This window comes from Micromys minutus, assembly GCF_963924665.1.
Source record: "Micromys minutus genome assembly, chromosome: 19".
Taxonomy (NCBI): domain Eukaryota; kingdom Metazoa; phylum Chordata; class Mammalia; order Rodentia; family Muridae; genus Micromys; species Micromys minutus.
In genome coordinates, this window is record NC_137954.1 from 8184616 (window position 1) to 8207500 (window position 22885).

The window sequence follows — 22885 nt, forward strand, 5'->3', positions numbered from 1 at the left end:
AGTTGGAAGGAAGAATGGTGTTGAAGTGATGTCGTTGGTGGTGGTTTGGGGAGACGGGCTTAGGATCTGTGCTTCCAGTCACTAAGGACTAGCTTCTGCCTTGTTTTCTGTTACATGGGTTCTCAGTGATCTCTTTCCAGTGCTACACAGCCATGATGTCATGATCTCCTGGCCACACAACAATGATGTCATGGCCTTGAAGTCAGTCTTACACAGCAATGAGAGCTCAACCCTACATGGCAGTGACGTCATATTCCCCCAGTCATACAGCAATGGTGTCATGGTCTCTTGAACCTACATGCTGTGAGGTACAACTGTAATTTCCTTCTGGGACCCTCCAGATAGATACGACAGACACTCCTTTCCAGAGTCTCCTGAAAGAGATTTGTGAATAGAGACCTGGCTCTGTGTGGCTTAGCTCTCAGGAACATATAGTCGGTTGTCTCATTTGCTTATTGTAATAAAGTGAGACATAATATTAAGAAACAAAATGTCAATGCAATTTTGTAGAAATTAGTGGTGGTGGCGGGGGGCCCTAAAAGGCTTACAATCATGTAGAGAGAAGAGCAGGGTTAAGGCAATGTGCTGAAGGTTTTGTGTAAGGAAGGAGCTCACAGAAGGGTTCTATGGGACAAGATTGTTTGTGGCAAATGAAGTTTCGAGGTGATTTTGCTTTTAAAGAAACATGGTCAACTCACAGCTAAGAATATACTTAGTCTCTCTTCTTAGAGTCCCTGAATTGAAGGCCCTGGTATACTGCTAACACATGGAGATCAGGATGATCTGAGGTGGGCTGACAGGTGTGCACCATGCTTTTACAATATTTCGTCACACTCAGAGAAAACACAAGACACAACTGACATGTGCAAAGTTTGAACAAAATATTCAAAAGAAAGATGCTAAATCCAGGATCCTTAAGATATGGCTCTGGGACATCTGCTGCCCTCCTTTGCCCATTCCTGGTCACCGCCTTTCACTCCTGGCTTCTTCCTACCGCAGGACCTCTGCATTTGCCTGTGGTTTGTAGGTAAAGAAGTCGGGTCAGAACCTAGTAAGCTGGCCCTGTTGGAAAAGCCCTCCTGATTTGGATTTTCTGTCTTAAACTGTGATATACACTGTGATATACACTGTGGTATACACTGTGGTATACACTGCCCCTAGAGTCAATAGGAATGTGATTAATATGACTTGGATTTTCTGTCTTAACTGTGATATACACTGTGATATACACTGTGGTATACACTGTGATATACACTGCCCCTAGAGTCAATAGGAATGTGATTAATGGGAATGGAAACTTAAACAGGAAAAAGTAGACGTGATGTAAACTCAAATCTCAGCAAAACATGTTATGGCCGCATTTGTCTTAGAGCTGGACATATGACATCCCACAGTGTGTAGGAGACACTTAACTGGGCGTGGGCGGGGCCTCCCGTTTACACCACCATGGTGGAGATGCCATGGTGACAGGGGGCAGGCAGCAGAGATTGATAAATGTGGGTGCTTAGTTAGCCTTCCCCTATGCCGTCTAGAACCCCAAGTAGAGGATGACGATACCACCTACTCTTCAAATGGCTCTTTCTAGATCAATTAGCATAATTAAGATAATTTCTCGAGGCATGGTGAGAGGCTCACCTAGTATAGATAACCCATGAAAGTGGGTCGGTGGTTATGTCCTAGTTGATTCTAGGTCCTGACAACTTAATAATTGTTATTAACTATTTCTATGCTCAGCAGATATTTTTAAATTCACGTAAGGACATAGCTGGGATAAACCAATAGGCAGAGAAAATATTGACTGCAGCATAATTATTCTGTAAAAGTTTCTAGAGGGTATAGACACACACACACACACACACACACACACACACACACACACACGCCAGGAGAAGCCAGAGGTTTCTATTTATGCTCATCACACTATACTTCAAGCATCTGTAGAATCTTCGGTGTGTGATTACACAAATACCTCTGGATGGCCATATTCGTTACTTTTGGTCACTGTTACCAAATACTTGGCAGAATTAATCTTGGCTCACAGTTTTGGAGGGTTCTGTTCATTGGCATGGGGGTGACATGGTGGTTCAGAGCAGTTCATTTCATGGCAGAGAAGTAGCAGAGACAGGGGAATGCCAGCACTCAACTGGGCTTCTGCCTGACTCACCCATTCTCACACAGAACAGGTGAGTCTCTCCTTGCAGACAAAGCCAGAGCTGTGCCTTGTCCATCTCCTAGGTGATTCTAAGTCCTGACAATGAAAAGCAGCCATCAGAGCCACTGAAACAGGGGACAAATGTAGCCCCATGTGGCCCATGCACCCTCAAGCACTGTGGCTAATTCCAATGGGCATCTCTCCTCTATGCTCTTGGCATTCCCATGTCCTTTAAGATATGTGTCCCTAGGACCATGACCTCAACAGACCCTGCCCTGCTCTTCCTGTTTTGAGTTGTCTTTAGGGTGAGTTAACATTGTGTTATTTTTATATCAGGACTATCTTTCACCCTTTTCTATATATTTGGGCCAATAATCTTTCTTGAAAGTTGATATTTTAAAGACAAACTACCATAAGACTTTGGTGTGTCTAGTACAGATACAGAACAAAGGGCTCACTCAACCCAGTTCACGGCGTGTTGTGAGAATGGGCATTCCTAAAAGTGTGGGTGTGTAGACTTCAAAGACTCCTGGGCCGCTGAAGTGTTGAGAAGCATTGTTAGATTTCCCTGACTTGAAACAGCAGAGGAGGGATGAGGCAGAGTCAGGTACCATGCTAAGGGACTTGATGAGGTCAGTGAAGTTCTTCAGACAGGCATACATAGGGCAGAGTTTAAAATGGCTGCTTCCCTTTGTGACACCTTATCATGTGTGTGAATGTGAGTTATTGTCCTACCAACCTACACTTGCCACTGTCCTGCTTTGTGTAAGGTACCCTTCAGTCCATGCATATGTATGTATACATGTATATATGTGTACATTTCTATATACATATAAATTATAGAAACATGACATTAAAGGGTGAGGAGACAGATCCTATTTTTTAATATAAATTCTTCTTTCTCCACATTGCTGCTCATTTCTCCATCCTACCCATCCTATTTTTCTACTTCTTCTGAGATCCAAGAGAAAGACCAGCAGAACAAGAGAAGCAATACAAGGAAACCGTGTGTGAGCTGTGTGTTACAGATTGTGCTACAAACAGGTTGGATTGCCTTCCTCAAGGAAGCAGCAACCCTGAGCAGGACAGGTGTGCTGAGGCGGACAGCAGTGACAGGCAGGTGGAGTGTCCCCTTTCCTCATCAGTCATTCTGTGAAGGCTAAGAGGGTCCGTCCTCTGCTGAGCTCCTGTTTGGGTTGTAGGTCTCTGCTGTGTACCCCATTCTGCTTTGACCAGTCAGCCCTGTGATTCGTGTCTTGGCCCCTGGAAGTAATATACATTTCAGGCTAAAGTTAACCACACACAGTATTTGTCTTGAAGCTGAAACCGTAGTAAGGAAGGCGACATTTAATATTCTTTTTTTTCCTTTTCCTTTTGAATTTCTGGGTGTTAGATTCAAAAAAAAAAAATTACAAATTTATCTTACCATCCTCTTATGTCATGTTTAAATAATAACAGTAATAATAATTGCAAAAAAATCATGATGAAAATAAAAACTACTTAAATATACATCAGTATCTTGTTTTTGACAACAAACAGTATCTTGTTTGGTTCCATCAGTGGTGATACAAAGACTCCTTACAATGACAAACAAAAGAAGGTTCAGAGAGTCCAGGCAGGGACTCACATTACTCTGGATGTGCTTAACCTTGGGATTCTATTGGTTGAGGGGGTAGTAGCTGGCAGCCTGTGTTGGGACTGTTCTGTGGTGGGTTAGTGCTGCCATCTAGTGGCCACATTGCAACACTATCCCTCATCTCTTTCAGAGCCTCCTTTGAAGTGAAATGTGATTAAATCTGAAAAGGAGACAGGTTGCAGAAGCTTCCAGACCAACGAAATTTTAGATTTATGCTTGTGTTTAGCCTATTGTTTGTTATTTCATGTTTTATTGAAAACAAAGTGGAGTCCTGTGTGCAAGGATTCATGCTAGCTGTGGTGTGTGCAGTGGTGAAACATGGCAGGGTCTTTGTCCCAGGGGAGCCTTCAGAGAGAGTCTGGGAGGCCCGGGCTGTTTGCTTCACCCTCCTTCCCTCTATGCCACAACTAAAAACAGGAGTCTGGAGAGAGATATAGGGGGTGGTGATTTGTTTCAGGTCCCCCATTGTCCAGCTGTGAGGACTCTCCAGTGTCCTGAGATCCAGCTGTGAGGACTCTCCACCCACACTGTCCTGAGATCCAGATGTGAGGGCTCTCCATCCACACTGTCCTGAGATCCAGCTGTGAGGACTCTCCACCCACACTGTCCTGAGATCCAGATGTGAGGGCTCTCCATCCACACTGTCCTGAGATCCAGATGTGAGGACTCTCCACCCACACTGTCCTGAGATCCAGCTGTGAGGACTCTCTATTTGTACTTTTTCTCACTTTACAGGAATTCTGCAGAGACAAGAATCAGAGGTGGTCCTCCTTTGTCCTCTAGGGGCAGTAGAAGGGTATTTAAGAAGTGGGTTGGGGAAGAGGCCCAGGAGTATCACGTGGTTCAGTCAGTGCTGATAAGCAGCTTGCTTCAAGAGTACCCACAGCCAATGGAAAATCTACATAAGGCCTATAAAGAACGAAAACTAAAAAGGAAAGAGGAACATCTTAGGCTGCGAGCATGTGGCAACAGCTGTGAGATTGGAATCTCTTCTGGAGCTGCATCTTATCTGTTTGACAAAGTCTCTGGAGGGTGACCTGAAGGTTATAGTCCTCTGCTTCCTGATCCTGCGTGTGACATCCTGCCACACAAGTCCACCACTGATGGAGTCTCCCCAGACACTGACGATTTCTGTCACAATGGACCGAGAGCCCTGAGACCGTGCACCAAGAGAAACCCTGTAGGTTGCTTTAGTCAGCTCATTGTCACGGGATACTCAAAGTAGCCAATCCATGGTCTTCAGTGCTCTGCAGAACGGGAATGGATCAGTGCCGCGGCCTGTTCTTGCTGAGCCCTGGGCCCTTCTTTTATGAAAGAAACCTGACTCAGGTTTTCTGCCCTACAAGTAAGGACTTGACGTTAATGAATGTCGCATATTCATTGCCTTATCATCTTCCAAATGCCTAATTTATCTATTACTTAAAGTTTGCCAAGAGGGTTACACCCTTATTTTTGATTTTCTGATTTATTCTACATATTTACCTATTTTCCAGCCTGCCTTGCTAAGATTGGTCTTGGTCATCTTCTTACACACAACATAAAAAGGAGAAGTGACTAAAAATTAGCAGGAGGTAGAAGAATTGGGCTGTACAGACCCAGCACAGTTCCGTGGAAAGGTGCTTCCTAGGTTAGTGAGGATCTTCAAACACAAGCACTGACTCTTGATTGAATGTCTATTGTAATCAAGCCTTTCATGGTGCTAGGTCCATATATTGATTTTAATGTTTGAGATTTATTGTCTTACCTACAAATAACATTTCTTTTTACCTTTTTTAGTTGAGGACCTACTCATTGGTTTATCATTATAGCTTATTTATCTTGCTTGAGAGCATCATTAGAGGCTTGTGTGTGTGTGTGTGTGTGTGTGTGTGTGTGTGTGTGTGTGTACTCTGGTTAAGTAGATTTGGCAGTCTGACTTCCTCATCACTAGAATCTAAACCTTTTAGATAATACACACACACACACACACACACACACACACACACACACAGAAAACAATTACAAAATAATATAGTAGAAAAATTAACCATAATTATATGCATCGATACACATCTATGTGAACTTCTTACTTCGTAAACAGCAGTGAATATGCATCTCATTTTTACATTTTATAGTACTGGTTCCATTTTGTGCTTTATTGTCTTCTTTTCCTTTTGATTCAGACTTTGAACTCATTGCGTTTTCAAATCAAAGCATTGTAGTAACTCATAATACTATTAGGGATATTATTGTTTAATTATAACAAAAATATTTTTAATTTGAATCATCATAATTTTTCTTTCATTTTGTAGAGATTTAATTATTTTTCTCTGTGTGTATATGTCTCTGTGTGTGTGCTCATGCATGAATGCCACATGTCTGTGTGTTCAGGTGCCCTGTGAAGGTGGTATCAGGTCCCCTGGCAGAGCTGGGCTCCAGACAGTGATGGGCAGCCAGAGGTGGGGAGGGGCAGAGAGTTGGCGCTCTTCACTGCTGAGCCACTTCTCTAGCTTTTAGCCATCACAACTTTTTGGCAAGAATCTCTGTAGTGGGAGCCTTTGATCTCCTAACACCATTCCTATCATTCTCCACGTTATTCAGGTTTTCTAGAACCCACAGGGTATCCCCAATGTATCCTGGGAATCTTCCTTCAGTTCATCAACCCTGAGCTCTCCACCACTGACCACACCCTGGCAGAGGGCTGTCTGCAGCCATGTGTGAGGGCCGGCTTGAGCTCTTCCTAGGATTCCAGCAGATCCTTAGCACCGATTCCCCCCTCTCTGTTCACCAGACTTGGAGATCTTGTTGTTAGATCCAAGATTCTAAAGCTGCCTTCAGCATTTCCGATCTCCGATTCATGGGAGAGACATTTGGCAGCCCCGACAAGATGGACCCAGGCACGAGGGAGGCTGGAGGGAGGGCTAATTTTGATAAGCTCTCAGGATGCCATCGGACATTACATGCCAGGATGATGTTTTGCTTTCCTAAGCAATCTAATGTCCTCAGGCAATCACACAATTGATGTGTGACTCCAGCAAAGGGTCGATTATACAAAATGAGTCAGAGGGATGGAATTTGAAAGCTTTCAGCCTATTACATACTCAATACATATAAACAACCCAGTTGGCTCTTAGGAAGGGTTGGGCAGTTTCGTTTTTATCACTTCTATGAGACTGCCATGGGCACGAACTGGGGAAGGCTCATACGTTACCACACATGAATCACCTCTGCTCTTCCTGTTGATGTTCATCTGTATTTTCCAAAAAACCACAGATGCATGTGTGTGTGCACACACAATACATATATACTCATGAACACACGTGTACACCCGTGCATACACCCGAACACACACACACTGAGAAAGAGAGACAGAGAGACAGAGAGGGATGGTATCTTACTGTGAGTGTGTGCCGCTGTGCTTGTGAACTCATAAGTGCATATGTTGGGCATGGCTAGAAGTCAATTCCAGATGTCTTTTTCTCAATCATTCTCTGCTTAGACTTTTTGAGGATATCGGCTCTCACTAAATCAGAAACCTCGAAACTCATTGATTTGGCTTGATCTTTTGGGGAGCTGATCTCTAGGGATCAATGTGTCTCTACTCCTTCCCCCCAGCACTCAGGTTACAGAAGTGCACCCAAATGCCCGGCCTTTATGTAGGTCATGGGGATCTGAACTCAAGTCTTCAGGACTGAGCCATCTCCCCGTGATTATAATTTACTCAAGAAGGAAACTCAGTTTCTCTGTCTGTTGAAGGCCATGACCTGACAAGTCAGGTGATTTCAACAGGAGCGTCTGTTTCTTTTTGCCCTTTGGTATTGGAAGAAACCTGGTGATAGTTACAATGCATAGAATCTAATTTGTCTCATCAAAAGGGAATTGGGAGGAGGTTCTCTGGCATGAGGTAATGGAAACAGGCTGCATCCATTAACAAAAAGGCCAGTGGACAGGCATTTCTGCTTTTGCCTTTGAAAGCTGTGGAGGTGGACCCCACTGTGAGGAGGCCTCCCTTGGCAGTGGGCTGTGAGCTTGGTTAATCTGCAGGGAAGCAGGGCTGGTGTATCCCAGGCCTGGAGTTCCTGACAGAGCAGAGCCCCTGTTGGGAGAAAGGGTCATTTCTCCTAACAAGTGGTTCCCAGTGGGTTTCCCTTTGGCCAAGCATCTCCAAATTCCACATCCCATTGGCTTTGCCCTAATTGTTACTTATTTGAGATATAAGAAAATGTAATCCGTATGCACCCTATTCCGTGCATTTAACTAATAAAAATGTTGTTTCCTAAGAGCCTTTTGAAGTCCAAGTAAACTTTGGAATCAGTTTTATGAGACTTTAAAAACCTTTCTTCTTAGGAGCAGGAAGTTGAGTTTTGCCAAGAATAAATGAATTCAAATAGCAAAGGGAGATGCCAAAACCCACAGTGTTTCAGTGGCTTCTTTATGGGCCAAGCACATTTCCCAGGCCCGAGAGTCAGGCTGCTATCTTAAGTTACAGTCTAACCTGTTATTACTTATAAATAATTATTTTAGAATGCCAGTTGTTCTTAATACAAAAATGTTGGCATCTTTTTAACTACTTTGATTTTACAGTCAAGGAAGAGAGAAATTATTGATTTTACAAATCATTCCTTTATAAGGATTGGTTAGTTACCTGGAAAAATGAATTAAATTTCCTCTCTGGTATTTCATGAACGTTCTTACTTTCTTCCTTCATATTTATTTAAGATCATGTAAATTTTTTGAAAGCCTTCATGACCACATTCTGAAATATTTTCTAGGAGACTTTCCTAGAAGAGGAATTATGGTGAACAATATAATTAATTTTGGCAGCCATGAAAGACTCATGGAAACTTCAAAGAGAACATCATGGATGTCACATGAGGGCTTGTCATCCCGAAGACTCTTTTCTCAACAAAACTAATGGCAAATTCTTTCACCATTTTCAGACAAGTTACTGGTTTGGAAACACAGATGCTGCACCTGCTGCCCATTCTCTGTTGCTGGGAACTCACTGTCCTGTGGAGGAAGCTCTCCAGGCACAGTCACAGGTTCCTCTGTAACTTCCTTCTTCTTTTTCCTGCTGCTCCTGATCCTTTACCTTCCATTCCCTTTCAGTCTTGCCTGTTGTTTTCCCAGACATGGTTTTTACCACCACTATCACCACCACCACCACCACCACCAACAACAACAATGTCACCACCACCACCACCACCACCAAAAACAACAACAATGTCACCACCATCACCACCACCACCACCACCAAAAACAACAACAATGTCACCACCATCACCACCACCACCACCACCACCAACAACAACAACAACAATGTCACCACCACCACCACCAACAACAACAACAATGTCACCACCACCACCACCACCACCAAAAACAACAACAATGTCACCACCATCACCACCACCACCACCACCAAAAACAACAACAATGTCACCACCATCACCACCACCATCACCACCACCAACAACAACAATGTCACCACCACCACTACCACCACCACCAAAAACAACAACAATGTCACCACCATCACCACCACCACCACCACCACCACCAACAACAACAACAATGTCACCACCACCACCACCAACAACAACAACAATGTCACCACCACCACCACCACCACCAAAAACAACAACAATGTCACCACCATCACCACCACCATCACCACCAACAACAACAACGTCACCACCATCACCACCACCATCACCACCAACAACAACAACGTCACCACCACCACCACCAAAAACAACAACAATGTCACCACCACCACCACCACCAAAAACAACAACAATGTCACCACCATCACCACCACCACCACCACCAACAACAACAACAATGCCCTCATCATCATTACTGCCACCACCACCATCATCTTCACTTTGTTTACACTTCCTCTCTACCTAAGTCAAGTTCTTTTTCCTAACTTGGGGTTCTACAGCCCCTTTCTGGGCTCATGCTAATTTATTTCCCAGGATACTCCTATCTTTTCAGCCATATACCTTTCTCAAGCCTTGCCTTCCTGCTGCTTTTGTCTCAACCACATAGCCCTCACTCCAGGAACCGCTCACACCAGGCTTCTTGAGCCACCTTCAACAAAAGAAAGACACGTCAGTCATTCCCACGCCTCCAGCTAGGGTGTGCAGTTATACCTTACTACCACAGCAGTTGCCTCCAGAAACTCGTCACAATGGGCTTTCTCTTGGGCATCTGATACATCAATTCCAATTCTGTCAGGTGGCCTTACAGGGAAGAGCCCCATGGAGCTTAAGACTGACGACCATCATGGTGCAATGTAGAGAAACTTTATTAAGGAGATAATGACTAATGATGAATGATGCACAAGGAGTGGGCAGAGAAGGCATCTGGACTTACATGAGAAGAATAAGAGAAAACCCATTAAAAATACAGACACTGGGCTAAGGTGTTGAGTAGGAAGACAGTGAGGAGAGAGCTGAGAAAATACAGCATGGCTGACCCTTTGTGTTGGCAGGTTCTGTCTCCCTGGATCCAAACAACTAAGGTGGAAGAAGCTCAGACTCACGGGTTCAGTGTAAGAAAAGTACCAATACTATTCATCGTGAAACTAGATAAATATGCCTCACATCTACATGGAAGCCCCCAGAAGTTCCAGCACAGCCAAAGCAGTCTTGAAGGAGAAGGGCAAAGCTGGGTGTGGCACAGTACCTAATGCCAGAAAGTACACTGCAGAGCTCTAGTAACTAAAACAGTGTGGCATTGGCACCAAGATACAAGTGCAGATGCTTGGAACTGAAGAGAGACCCTGCAAAGGACCACACATCAGTAATCACACCGAGAAAGATACACATACTCAAAATGGGTTGAGCGCCTACGGTTAAGACCTTAAATTATGAAAGTTCTAAAAGGAAGTCTTTCTTTAATAAGATCCCAACAAAGACTAAAAAATAACAAAGCAAAACAAAACAATAGAAATCAATGTGATTCTGAAACCAATGTCTCAAGGAAGCCAGGAATAAGAACAAAGTAAAGGAGGGATTCAGAATGTGATTGCTTCCTGTGATGTTTGGACTCCTGAGTAGGATGCTCAGGCTGACCAGTTGGTGAGAGGCACCAACCAGTCCCTGGGTTTGGGTCATGGATGTGTGGGCAAAGTGACCTGAGCAGCAGCCAATGAAGTCATTTCTCTGCTTGTCACTGGAGATGTGAGGTGACTGGCAGTTTCAGATTCCTGTTGCCTTGATTTCCCTGCTGTGATGAGTTGTAACCTGGAATTGTGAGCCAGAATAAATCCTTTCTTCCCAGTGTTGCTTTTGGTCAGGAAATCTCATCTCCAGACAGAAATGAAAACAGGACCATCATGTATAGAGAGTTAATTTACATGCTTAGAAAGGTCTTTTTGTTTCTAAGATACTGCAGATCAAAGCAAGGCCCTTGATTTGCCAGCAAGAGCTTTAACTGTTGGGTATATTCCAAGCCCTTGAGACAAAACCTTGCTTCCTAGTTCACAATGGCCTTGACCTTACAATCCCCTTCCTCACCCTCTCCATTGCTAGAAATGTTCATAAGTGTTGTTTTTGACTTCTTATTTCTTGTGACATCTTATTTCTTGTGACAGGCTCTTCTGGACAAACCCTGAGCTCTCTGTTTTGGCTCTTGGGTGTCACTTGTCTCTTTGAACCCAGTTCTGGGTATAGATGTGCCCCTTATGACCTACTTTGCTTTTGTAGGATGCTGGAGACCCACACTCAGATCCTCATTTTTAAGCAGGCTTGTGTTTCCCATGAACCGCCTCTTCAGCCTGAGGTACACAGATTCTATCAGCCCATTTTACAGGATGGAACTGAACTCAGAGCAGTTTCGAACTGGCTCTGGGGAGAAGACTCGAGACCTTATTCAGGATTGGATCCTTTGGCCTAGGTCTTTTAAAAACATGTCCCAGGTTTCCTGAGGCCCTAATCACAGAAGAAGAAATGAAGACTGACCCAGGCCAGTGCCCATCCTCAAGGAGTTTGTGACTAGATTCATCCAGCTACACAGCAGTAGGTCCCCCTCACAAAGGCAATAGAGCACTTGGTACTGAAGGGGCAGGTTTTCAGTGACAGCAAGGGCATGGGGCAGCCCCAGGTCTCTCTTGTGTTGATTCTTAGATGCTCTAGTGGTCTGCATTACTGCATCTTATTCTTTATTCAGGTAGGGAAAACCATGAATGATCACATCAGTTGATTACACAGCACTGTCTTTGAAGTGTGTGTGTGTGTGTGTGTGTGTGTGTGTGTGTGTGTGTGTGTGTGTGTGTACCTGTTCTTTCTCACTTAAATTGCCTGAGGACAATTTTTAAAATAGGACATGGGATGTAGCTCTTGGTTGTGATGTTATAGGATTTAATTTTGTAAAACAATACAAAGTCTTGTGTGTTCAAACATGCTCATGTGTTTATGTTATAGCGGGTAAAAAAAAAAACACCTTAAGTTTTTTGTCCTGGTGATTAAGTCTCTCATATTCAGGTTCATGGATCTATCCTGGTTACGTCACACTTACTCCCAATGTCAAACCAACTTTCAGGACTTAAAATAAAGGATTTTCCCCAGAAGCATGAATTACTCTTCAATTTACTCCCCACTCCTTATTAAACAACTCAAATACCCTGATTTTTTTTTACTACTTTTTTTTTTTTTATTTACACCATTGTCCTGCAGCATTTGCAGTGACAACTATTCCAGGTTTGTCACCAGGCAGCTGCAGAGAAACCAGGCTTCTCTGACAGCTCTGCTGAAATCTGGGCTCTCCCCTGTCTCAGAGCTTGCCAGTCTACATTCCCTTTGATTTTCTTGGTCCTAGTGTCTGTCAGCCTCTTAGGAATTACATGGTATTTATTCTACCTTCGATCTTTCTGGGAGCTTCTGCAATAAGCCCTATTTGTCTGTTTGTCTGTGTTCTTGCCTTTAGAGTTCAGTTTAGTGCATTCTCACAGGAAAAAAAAATCTAATGATCCCCATAGAGAAGAAAGACCTATGGCCTACATGAACATGGTCATATATCTGAGTGCAGTGTAAATATAAGTCGGGTGATTAGATTTTGATGTATGCTATTCAGACTAAATTTTAGTGATGAGAAGTAGGAATAGGCTCAGACGGTTTGTGGTATAGGTGCCAGTGCATATTTTATGACATCTACACAAACAAGGAAATAACCAAGTGACTGCCTTATTAGACCTGAATTGGGGAAATCAACTTTAATGTGTTCTATGACCTTTTGTACTGTAATTTATGAGTCTGCATGAGTTGGCAATTTGTTTATATCCACTTTTTATTTTTTGATGGAAACACCAAAGGTAGCATTAACAATTGGCATTTCAAGTAAAACTAAATGTATGTGGTCAGGGCACTTAACAGCTGATGTTTGCTTGCAAAATTTATTTTATACAATTTCTTATAAAAAGGTGGATAAAATTAACAATGTTTAAAAGAATATCTGGAGAATAGTTTTACAGTTAAAAATTTGGTAGGCCAATATATGAGTGCCTATTAATTTTGAGTAAATAAAAAGCTGTTACCTGTAAAATCTACAGAGATATCATAAGTAAGACAGTTAAATTGTATGGAAGTGTTTATTTGAAATTTAGCAGCCTAATTTATGTGTTAAACAAATAATCACTTTACACAGATGTAATTTCCACACAGAAGAGGAGTGTGACTCCTATTGTGTATGGTCTTCTTGTTTTCAAGGTTGGAACAAGAGAGACACCACAAGGTGAATGGATCCCTAATTCCGTGAACAAACCCTTCCCAAAATGGACACAAGAGGGCGCCAGGCACGCAGTAGCTGGTGGAAATTGAAAAGTCTGCAGAAACTCTGGCACTTGAAAATGAAGCCACGTTTATTTTATTCGGAGTAATATATTATGCACCTGCTTGTTTTATTTTTTTAGACTGATTTGTGTCAAATGGCTCTCCAGAAATATGACATGTGTGTTGGATCCAGGCAGAACTAATCTTTCAACATGGAAGTTGTACTATGTTGTTGTACTCTGATATAATGAAGCCCTTATTGTACTTGAAAGGGAATTGGGCTTTCCGCTCATGTAACAAGTTGGTGCATACGTTTTGTGCATTTTGCCTTTGTAGCTCCTTAAGAAGTAGCTTGCTGGGGGGGGGGGGGGGGGGGACATGGGCTGTTTAATATGCACAGTGTAGTGATCCCTTTGTGTAGACCAAGTGGATCTTTGTGTGGAGGACTCAGGGGTTCATTGGGGCTGAGACTTCAGGATCAAAGGACACACAGATGTAGCTGAAGGAAGTTGGCGTCCACCATGCGTGAGGAAGAACCACGGGCCTGGAAATATCTAGCTGGTGTATTAGTTATTTCAGGGCAGTCACAGACAGGTAGCCTAAGAACAGAATTTATTTTCTTGCTGTGCCACAGATTGTGAATACAAGGGTAAGCTTCACCTGGCTAGATCTTCCCAGATGTCTTGTTAATTTCTAGATGTTCACCATCTTCCCGTGGCCCTTCCTCTGGAAGCATGTGCTCTTGGTATTTCCTTGTCTAATCTTTGCTCTCTTAGGAGAACACAGTCAGACTGCCGAGGAGTCTATAGCAAAGGGCTCGTCTGGATTTCACCTCGTCTTAGACGCTTTAATGGAGCTTCTGAGAAAGTGGGGTTTAGGCTACCAGAGTGTGAATTTTAGGGGGATGAACTCCTAACACCTTGGTTCCTTGTTGACCCGAGTTCCTTGCGGCAGGGCTGGGGTTGCCCAGTTGGAGTGAGTGTGTTCCTTACCCAGTCCCAAGCCAGCACCAAGTCAGCTTGTATCAGGTGTTGAGCTTTGCATCTGTCGACAGGGTGCATTTCTGCCTTGAAAGGCTCCACATTTCACTCCGCTTGGCCGGCCTGAAATCTTCCACTGCGTGACAGGCGGTGATTAAGTCCTGAAAGGCATAAATACTTCCTTTTAAACATTGACATTACATCCATCTAGTGAGAGGCGTGGACAGAGGCAAGGACAGAGAGTTCAGGAAATGAAAAATCTCTCTGAAATAATTTCATTGAAAATTAACAAGTTGATTATTGTAAAAACAGATTCCAATTTACACATAATGGCCAATCATCTAGCTTTCCTGGCCTTTGATGGTGCCCTGCTTACCCAGTGTGGCCTGCTGTTTTACCCCACATGGTGGTTATCAGAGGCCTCTTAGGTTAATTTGCCTTTCAGACTTCAAACCGCTTAGAGATAATACATTTAACTCAATTACAAGCATTCTTATTCTCGGTGGAGTTTCTTCTGGCCTGGCCGCTCTGTCTCTATATGTCTCCTGCTTTGCCCAGCCCTCGTTCCAGGGGACACGAGCTGAGTTTCTATAATTGGATCACTTGCACAAGCTCTTCATATTTGCACTGAGAGCAGGGCAGTTACAAGCCCAGTCTTCAGGGAGAGTTTCTGGCCTCATTGAGATTAGAGGTTTCCTCCACAGACAGGCGACAAATTCATGGCCTCGCTCAGAGGTGGCGCCTGACCCCAGAAAGCAGGGTTTGGGCTAGCTTGTCTAGACTTAAAGGGCCAATCTGCAGGTAAAGGAGGAAGAGAAAGATCTTCAGCTTGGTAGCTACTTTAAATCTCTTTTCTCCTTTGATGGACATTTCTGTTTCCACAGTTACTGGGTTGCTGGTTGATTTTTAAAATTGCCGGTTCTTTAACCATAGAATTAAAACAATAACAATGACAATAACCAAAAAAAAAAAAAAAAAAAAAAAAAAAATCCAGAAAAGCCATATGGCACCGAGTTGCCTTTGGATTTCAAAGAAGCACCTCATCCTCCCTCTCTGCTTCTCTTCCGCTTCCTTCCAACCTCCCAAACCCTTTTCTTTCTCTGTCCTTTGGATGTCCCCTTCCCAGGCTACTGTGATAAAGTTCTTCATACTTTTCTCACAAGACTTTTTTTTTTTTAAATCCCTTCTGTTGGCAGGGAATTGACTCATGAATAAATGGATAATAATAAGGCTGACATTTTTGGAGCGCTGACTATTTGGCAGGCACTAAGCCGGGGATTTGCTCGCATTATCTTGCTTGATCCTCTCAACAGCTTTGTGATACAGCCCACTTCACAAAGGAAGAGCTAAAGCTGAGACAGTGAAGGAGCTTGTCCTCGGCCACAGAATTCAGAAGCAGACGTGTCCCCCTCTCAAGTACAGGGGAAGGGAAATGGCCTTGGAGTGGAAATCGCAGGACCCTGAGACACACAGAATTGGTAGCAGGTCAAAAAGTTACTGTTGCTTGCTTTCACTTAAAAGGATGTCAAGGAGCCACCGCAGGGCTAATTTCCCTTGGGTAACCAATGGATTCAAGCTGCCCACTCTGCCATGGGGACAGTTTTAGTTTACTGCACTGGATTCCAGCCTCTGATGTACACTGGGCTGGTCCTGTGTACACACACACACACACACACACACATACACACACACATGTTAGTGCAGGTGCCAGAGGAAGCCAGAGACTTTAGATCTCCCTGGAGCTGTAGGTACATTTGGTTGTAAGCTGTCTGACATGGTTGCCAAGAAATGAACGTAGGTCTTTTGCAAGAGCAGCGCATGCTCTTGAGCTGGGCCGTCTTTCCGGTTCCTGGCATAGGACTTTTGAAAGTTCCCAAGGGATGATAGGGGGCCAAGTGTGGGAGGTGCGGAGTGGGGTTAAGACATCGTGGTGGCGAAGCAGGGGACAGAGATGCATGGGGTCTTCCAGGACAGAAACTGTTCTGGCTCAGTTGCTGGTGAAGCCAGGGTGGTGGAGCCCCACACTGCTTTGGTCTGGCAGACACATTGCTCTCCTTCCGTGCCTCAGAGAACAATTGCTATTTTCCTTCCTCGCTTCCCAGGGTTAAGAAAACAAAGTAGGAGTTCCGAACCCAGGCGTCCCCAGCCTTCCTTGGGCCTTGCTCCCTGTCACTCAGGCTTCCCCAGGCTTGCTCAGGGTTGGGTGGGGCAGCATTTGCTGACCCTGTTTTCTCATTTACCACGCCTCATTTGTCACTCATCTGTCTCCCTGATTAAAATTTGACAAGCTCAATTAAAAAAAAAAAACACACAACTTTTTCCTTCTTTTAATTTTAGAAAAGGAACTGCCTGGATGTCTTCTGTGTATTCTTTTAATCGGGAATTAACAAGGTCTTCCCTTTTTGGAGTCCCATTTCCTCCACTATACCGTTTTGCGTGCCTTTGTTAGGACTGGCTTTCCTTCAGCATCCTGATCCCCTAGCCTGGGGAACAGCATTTCCAGTCTTCCATCTCTGCAGAGATCCGTAACTCCCCTGTGTTTCCATTACTCCATTTGGTGTTTAACTGTACTGAACATATTGAAAGGTTGAAAGAGACAGTACTATTTTGGTTATTTATCTGTTGCTGAATGCACATGAAAAGATGGGACCTTCCTTCCAACGCCCAGCAACTGCAGCTAGGGCTTCGTGGCTGCAGAGACTGTTCGGAGCAATTACAGAATCGTCTCCTCACATTTTGATACTTTTTACTTGTTTGCCCAATGTTAAAAAAAAAAAAAAAAAAAAGAAGCAATAAGGGTGGTTTTGGTGAAGAGGCATCCAGGAGTAAGAGAGGGAAACCCGAGGACAGCAATGGGTTGCAGGGCCAGAGTATGAAATAAATTCAGGCGTTATCAGTAGAAGTGAAGAGGCCAAACCCACAAGAAGCAGAGACCTGCACTAAGACATGTGTACAGAGAAACAGTTGTTATTTTGGGGGGTGGGGGCACTCCAAAAAGATAAGAATGTAACGACGGGAAAGAGAAGCTCCCAGACAGGAGGGGCTTTCCACTTACCCAGGTGAATATTCAGAGGGACAGAAACCCCAGATTTGAGATGTCAGTTAAAAAGGCTCGGCATCACACGTACAAATAAATACTTACCGGTGTGAAAACCTGGCTGGAACGGATTCATTCTCCAAATCCAGATCATTCTGCAGTTTCTGTGGAACACAGCAAGTACTGAATTCACAGTGCCAGCAGATGGCGCCATAGTCAACGTTTGCAGGGAAATGGGCTGGAGACTTGTGTTTTTAGGCATGTCTGTATGGCTCAGCCTAACAGAGTGTACTTAAAGGACGGCTATGTGTAGATTTTTGTGTTAAGGGTATCCTGTAAATGATAACAAAGTATTCCAAACCAGTTTGGAACTCCTGGAAGGCGGCACAAGGCAGGTGTGTTGGCTCGGTACACCCACTCTTTACCTAGTGGCTGTGCAGTTTACTGGCTACGCCATACCAGCATTTGCAAGATTTTTAGTTCATTTCTTCCCTCACACGGCAAAATATGTTTCCAGCTGATGGGGGCAAATGGTAGACCAGTTGCATGACATTTCTAAGTTTACATTTTGGAAATCTATAGATATAATTGTGCGGCTCTTATTTGAGGGGGTTAAAGATCCTCTCTCTGCTGAGACCCTCTCACGCTCCCCAGCTGTGGTAGGATGTATTTATCATTGTCCAGCTTGTGCCGGGGAAAAGCTGGATTTTTATCTCATTCGGAGTGACTCCGAAGCAAACCAAGCTTCCCTGTTGAGATTCCTGCATAGAAACACATTTCTCAATTCCTGCTTTCCAGCTTACACACATTAAATGGAGCAAGTGAGCCTGAAGAATAATTTCCTGACCCAAGAGAAAAGTAATGGAGAAGATGTGACACGAACCCTTTCTCTTCTTTTAGCTATGTGCATGTTCTGGGTGTCAGGAGAAAATAGGGGTGAGGTCAGGGTCAGGAAAAAAAAAATAAGAGCATAAGAGACATTGTGGTTTTGGTTCATTTTACTTCATATTGAATACTGTATTCAGTCAAATTCCCCATGCAGTACAATTCTAAAGGTGTATTCTTTAAAAAATTCACAAACAACAGATTTGAAAATAACTTTAAAAATTAATTAGTAATTAAAGAATATGGATACATCCTCCCAAACCTTTGAACAAAATTATCAAAAATTGCATTTGGTATTCTTCAAAACAAGTCCAGGTAAGCTTCCCAGATTATTATTATTTTTTTTTTGACAAAGGTGGGTTCCTTTCTTTGCAGCCACACATGGCTCAGGCATCCTCCAAGGAAAGCCTGGGAGCTGTGGGTTAATGATTATTTCAGCATTGTTTCCTACGGATCTTTTCCGTCACAACACGCCGGCTCCTGATTCAGCTCTCGGGTTCTATAGCAACAGATGCAGTGTGAGGCTGCTGACCGCTGCTCCCCACAAAACGTCCTCGTTATAAACTGCAATATTATTTATGAATCAGAACAGTCTCAGAGAAGGCCTGTTCAAAGTCTGCTCACTGATGAACTTCAGCAGAGGCTTTTAGTCTCATTTTGTGAGCTTCTTCAAGAGAAGGTTTAGCATTTCTGAGTTTGGATTTGTCCACTGGCTAACATGCCTATTACTCAATACCATAAGTACTCGTACGACCTTGTCGTACAGACTTCGGTGACTGTCCTCAAGAAACAGGTAATAGTGCATACATGGTACTTGAGAATAACAGACGACTGATTTAAAAAATGGGGGGGGGGCGAAACAATGTGTTTCTGTGCAAGATATTATAAGATCAAATGTGTTTCACTTCATTTGAACTTTCAGCTTACTTACATTAATCTTCTTGAAAAAAAAATTTTTTTTTAACAACAAACCAGCAAGCAGCACAAATGGGAATCTCTTGTAATTGAACTTGACATTTAGGATTGTTGGTTTGAGAGTCAGAGTCAGGTAGGAATAATTGTGAGGAAAGAAGGACATGAAACTCTCCATGTTGAAGTTGTGTTTGACGTGTCTTCCTTGCAAAGATTACTTCTGCATTCTAAACAGAAGCAGCCTTCTGGGTGCGTGCAGTGGACACAAAGGTAGCTCACACTGCTGGGCTTGTAAGTAGATGTAAGGAAAGACAAGACAAAACCAAAGCTGAGGTTCCCACTGAAATAAGCCCTAAAAAGGAGCTGAACCTTGCTGCGCCTCTTCACCTCTTCTGCCATACGCACTTCAATACCTGCGTCACCCTCAGGGGCTCTGACGAGAAACACAAAAAGTGTCATACAGTACAGTTGTTTGGGGGGCTGAAAATGAGCGTGTGTGTGTGTGTGTGTATGTGTGTGTGTGTATGTGTGTGTGTGTGTATGTGTGTGTGTGTGTATGTGTGTGTGTATGTGTGTGTGTATGTGTGTGTATGTGTGTGTGTATGTGTGTGTGTGTAGGAGAGAGAGAGAGAGAGAGAGAGAGAGAGACACACTGGGGGAGGACCCTGGTTTCACAATCATGCTATTAGCAATGTAATATTGCTTGTGAACTAGGTAAGCCCTGCACCACCCCATTTCTGGCTGCAGTCCTTGGGGTGTTCCTGATATCTCCACGGGAACTGTTGAATGCACCAGCTGCAGTCACCTGGAGCAGAACCCGGGAAGGAGCTGGTGGTACTTGCTTCTCTTGCTTCAGCATTTCATGCAGATAACAACTCCTAGATTGAGATTTTTCTCCCTGTCGAATAGAAGCATCTAGAAAAATATAATTCCAAGGACCTTAGCCCGTTAACAAATGAATAGAACTGTCCAAATCACATGGGTAACAGGCAAGAACTGGAAACTCAGAGAGGGCTGTGTTCATTCAAGCCCTGGTTTCAGTGGGAGTTTCCCCTGCTTAAGCTGCCTGCTTGTGTCCCTTCCTAGTGATTTCTCCCTGCAAAGTGTAGTTGCTGAAATGCATGCTTGTGTGTGTCTGCTTTCTAGCCCCGGTGCCATAGCCTTAGACTAAAACAGGGTTGTAATCAGAAAGAAACCAACGCGTTAGATAAAGATGTGTTTAAAAGAATTCTAAACAAAGCAAAAGCAGAGCCAAGGCGTTCTTTACCAGAAGTTTTGCTCCTTTTTTTATGCCTGAAAGTAAACGTTTTAAAATGTAAGCTTTTTAATATATTTGCTGTTAAATTACTATCTTTCCTCCCAAACTGCTGTGTGCCTTAAAATGTCCTGAAAAAATCATGCACCCTCCTTAAAGATATAGCAAATATTCACAACTGTCTGATACCCGGCTTTGGTTTTCATGTGGGGATGAGGACAACTTTTTGGTATTTATACATTTACATTAATAAGGCTTTCCCATTAGTCCTAATTTTATGTAAATGTTATTCAGATATCAGTTGAGTTTTTGAGGAGAGGTTAAAGGTTGCTTCTCCAGTCAAATTAAGCAGTGACAAATATTATGACTTTTAAAATTGTTCTAAATGGCTGCGTTTGTTTACTAGGCTTGTGTTTATACAAAACATTTTAACTCTTTAAATGAAACCTAATTTCATGATGAAAGCCACAGTCAGGAAATAGACCTTGGAATCTCATAAACCCAATATTGTGTTCTTTGTAAACTCCTTTTTGTGAGTTTTGTTTAATGAAATAAATCAATTATCACATTTAAAAAAATGCAAGAGTTCAGATTTATGTCCCCAAATGTCTTACCTTATGAAAATTACCCTGAAGATTTTATGCTTAAAATGTGTTTCTTGGAGCAGTAGTTTTGATGTTTGAAGAGAACATATATTTTACTTAATAGATATGTTATGAATAGACGTAAATAGACAAAGACTGTTTTTGTGTTTAAAAATTACTTCAGAAAGTGGTGCTTTGAGGGGAGAAAGGGAGAGATTAGTAATCTCAAAAGCCAAGCCACTGTTCTGGTATCTTCCTGCCTGTGGTCAGGGAAGCCGATGAGCTGGGCTGACTCTGACTGAAACCCTTGCTAAAAATTCAGAACTGCATTTCAGAATCAAGTATTAATAGAATAAACTTAATTTGGTTTCCCACAAGAGCAGCTGCATTTCTATTTAATTATGGGTTTTCAACAGGAGTAATTTTTCCTTGACCTACTCAATCTCAAAAGTCAGGAAATTGCTTCTTTTTAAAAGCTGACAATGGCCCGGTATGTTTCCAAAGGGGAAAAAAGAGACAAATTACAGAAAACCATTAGTTTAAACGTGTTTAAATAGCCCAAAAGAAGTTTGGACAAAAAACTTGGTGAAATATGAAGAAAACTTATACATTGATTGTATTGTATGGTAAAGCATATATGTTATGAGATTATTTTATTTTATTCTTTTAAAGTAAAATAAGATTGTGTTGAATGATTATAAAAAGCCCGAATGCATTAAAGATGACTTAGTTCTTGCTCTTTGGTAGGAATATGTAATTGTAAATTTAGATATTTCATCTGTATCCTGTACGCCAGATGAACAGAACAAGGTAATTTAAAAGAGGAAAGTTTAGCTTATGAAGAAGGGATGGGCAGGGCTGCAAGAGAAGCATACAGCTCACGAGGAAGCTGAGAAAGCCCAGGAACGTGAGGCAGGGACTTTACTGAGAAATAAAGGAGGGAGATGTTTTCTGCTTATTTTATTGTTAGATGTAGATGACAAGTGTACATATATTTCCTCTGAATGGAAAATAAAATAATTTTGGATTAATAAGATAAACTTAATTCAAAGCAGAGGGGTTTTTAAAAATTAAAAAAGATTTTATATACTACATTTTCATCAAACTATTTCGCTTCTTTTGTGGTAATGTGAACAATTTGAGCAATTTTAGGCTTTGAGATTTTAACTGATAGTAGAAAGACAATTTTAATAGGATAAATAAAATTACAATTTAATTTTATCATGTTCCAAACCTTTTTTTTTCTTTTTTAAATATATGTATTGAGATTTCTTCTGATTCATACATGGAGTTAATTCTTAGAAAGGAGCTAAACCTGGGGAAAGAATTTTTTTTTAAGTTTTAGTTATTGATCACTTTTTTCCCATCATTTTGGTAACGACAAAAATTATATCTTCATAGCAAAGCACGGTTTCAATACTCGGGTTAATTAAAGGGTCCAAGTTACAGAATCTAAGCCATTGGTGCCACCAGGAAGTAAAAGGAACCTTTTAATGAACATCAGAGCTATTGAGACGTTCAGTACTTTGATCTCTGCTAATTTTGATAGAGTTGATATCAATCAGATGACCCAGAAGTCCCTTCTAAGTGCAAAAACTCATGTTGGAAGGTGGAGGTTCAGATTACTGTAAACTTGACATGGGAACACCCTCCACATTCAGCTTACCGTGTTCCTCAGAACGCTCGTGA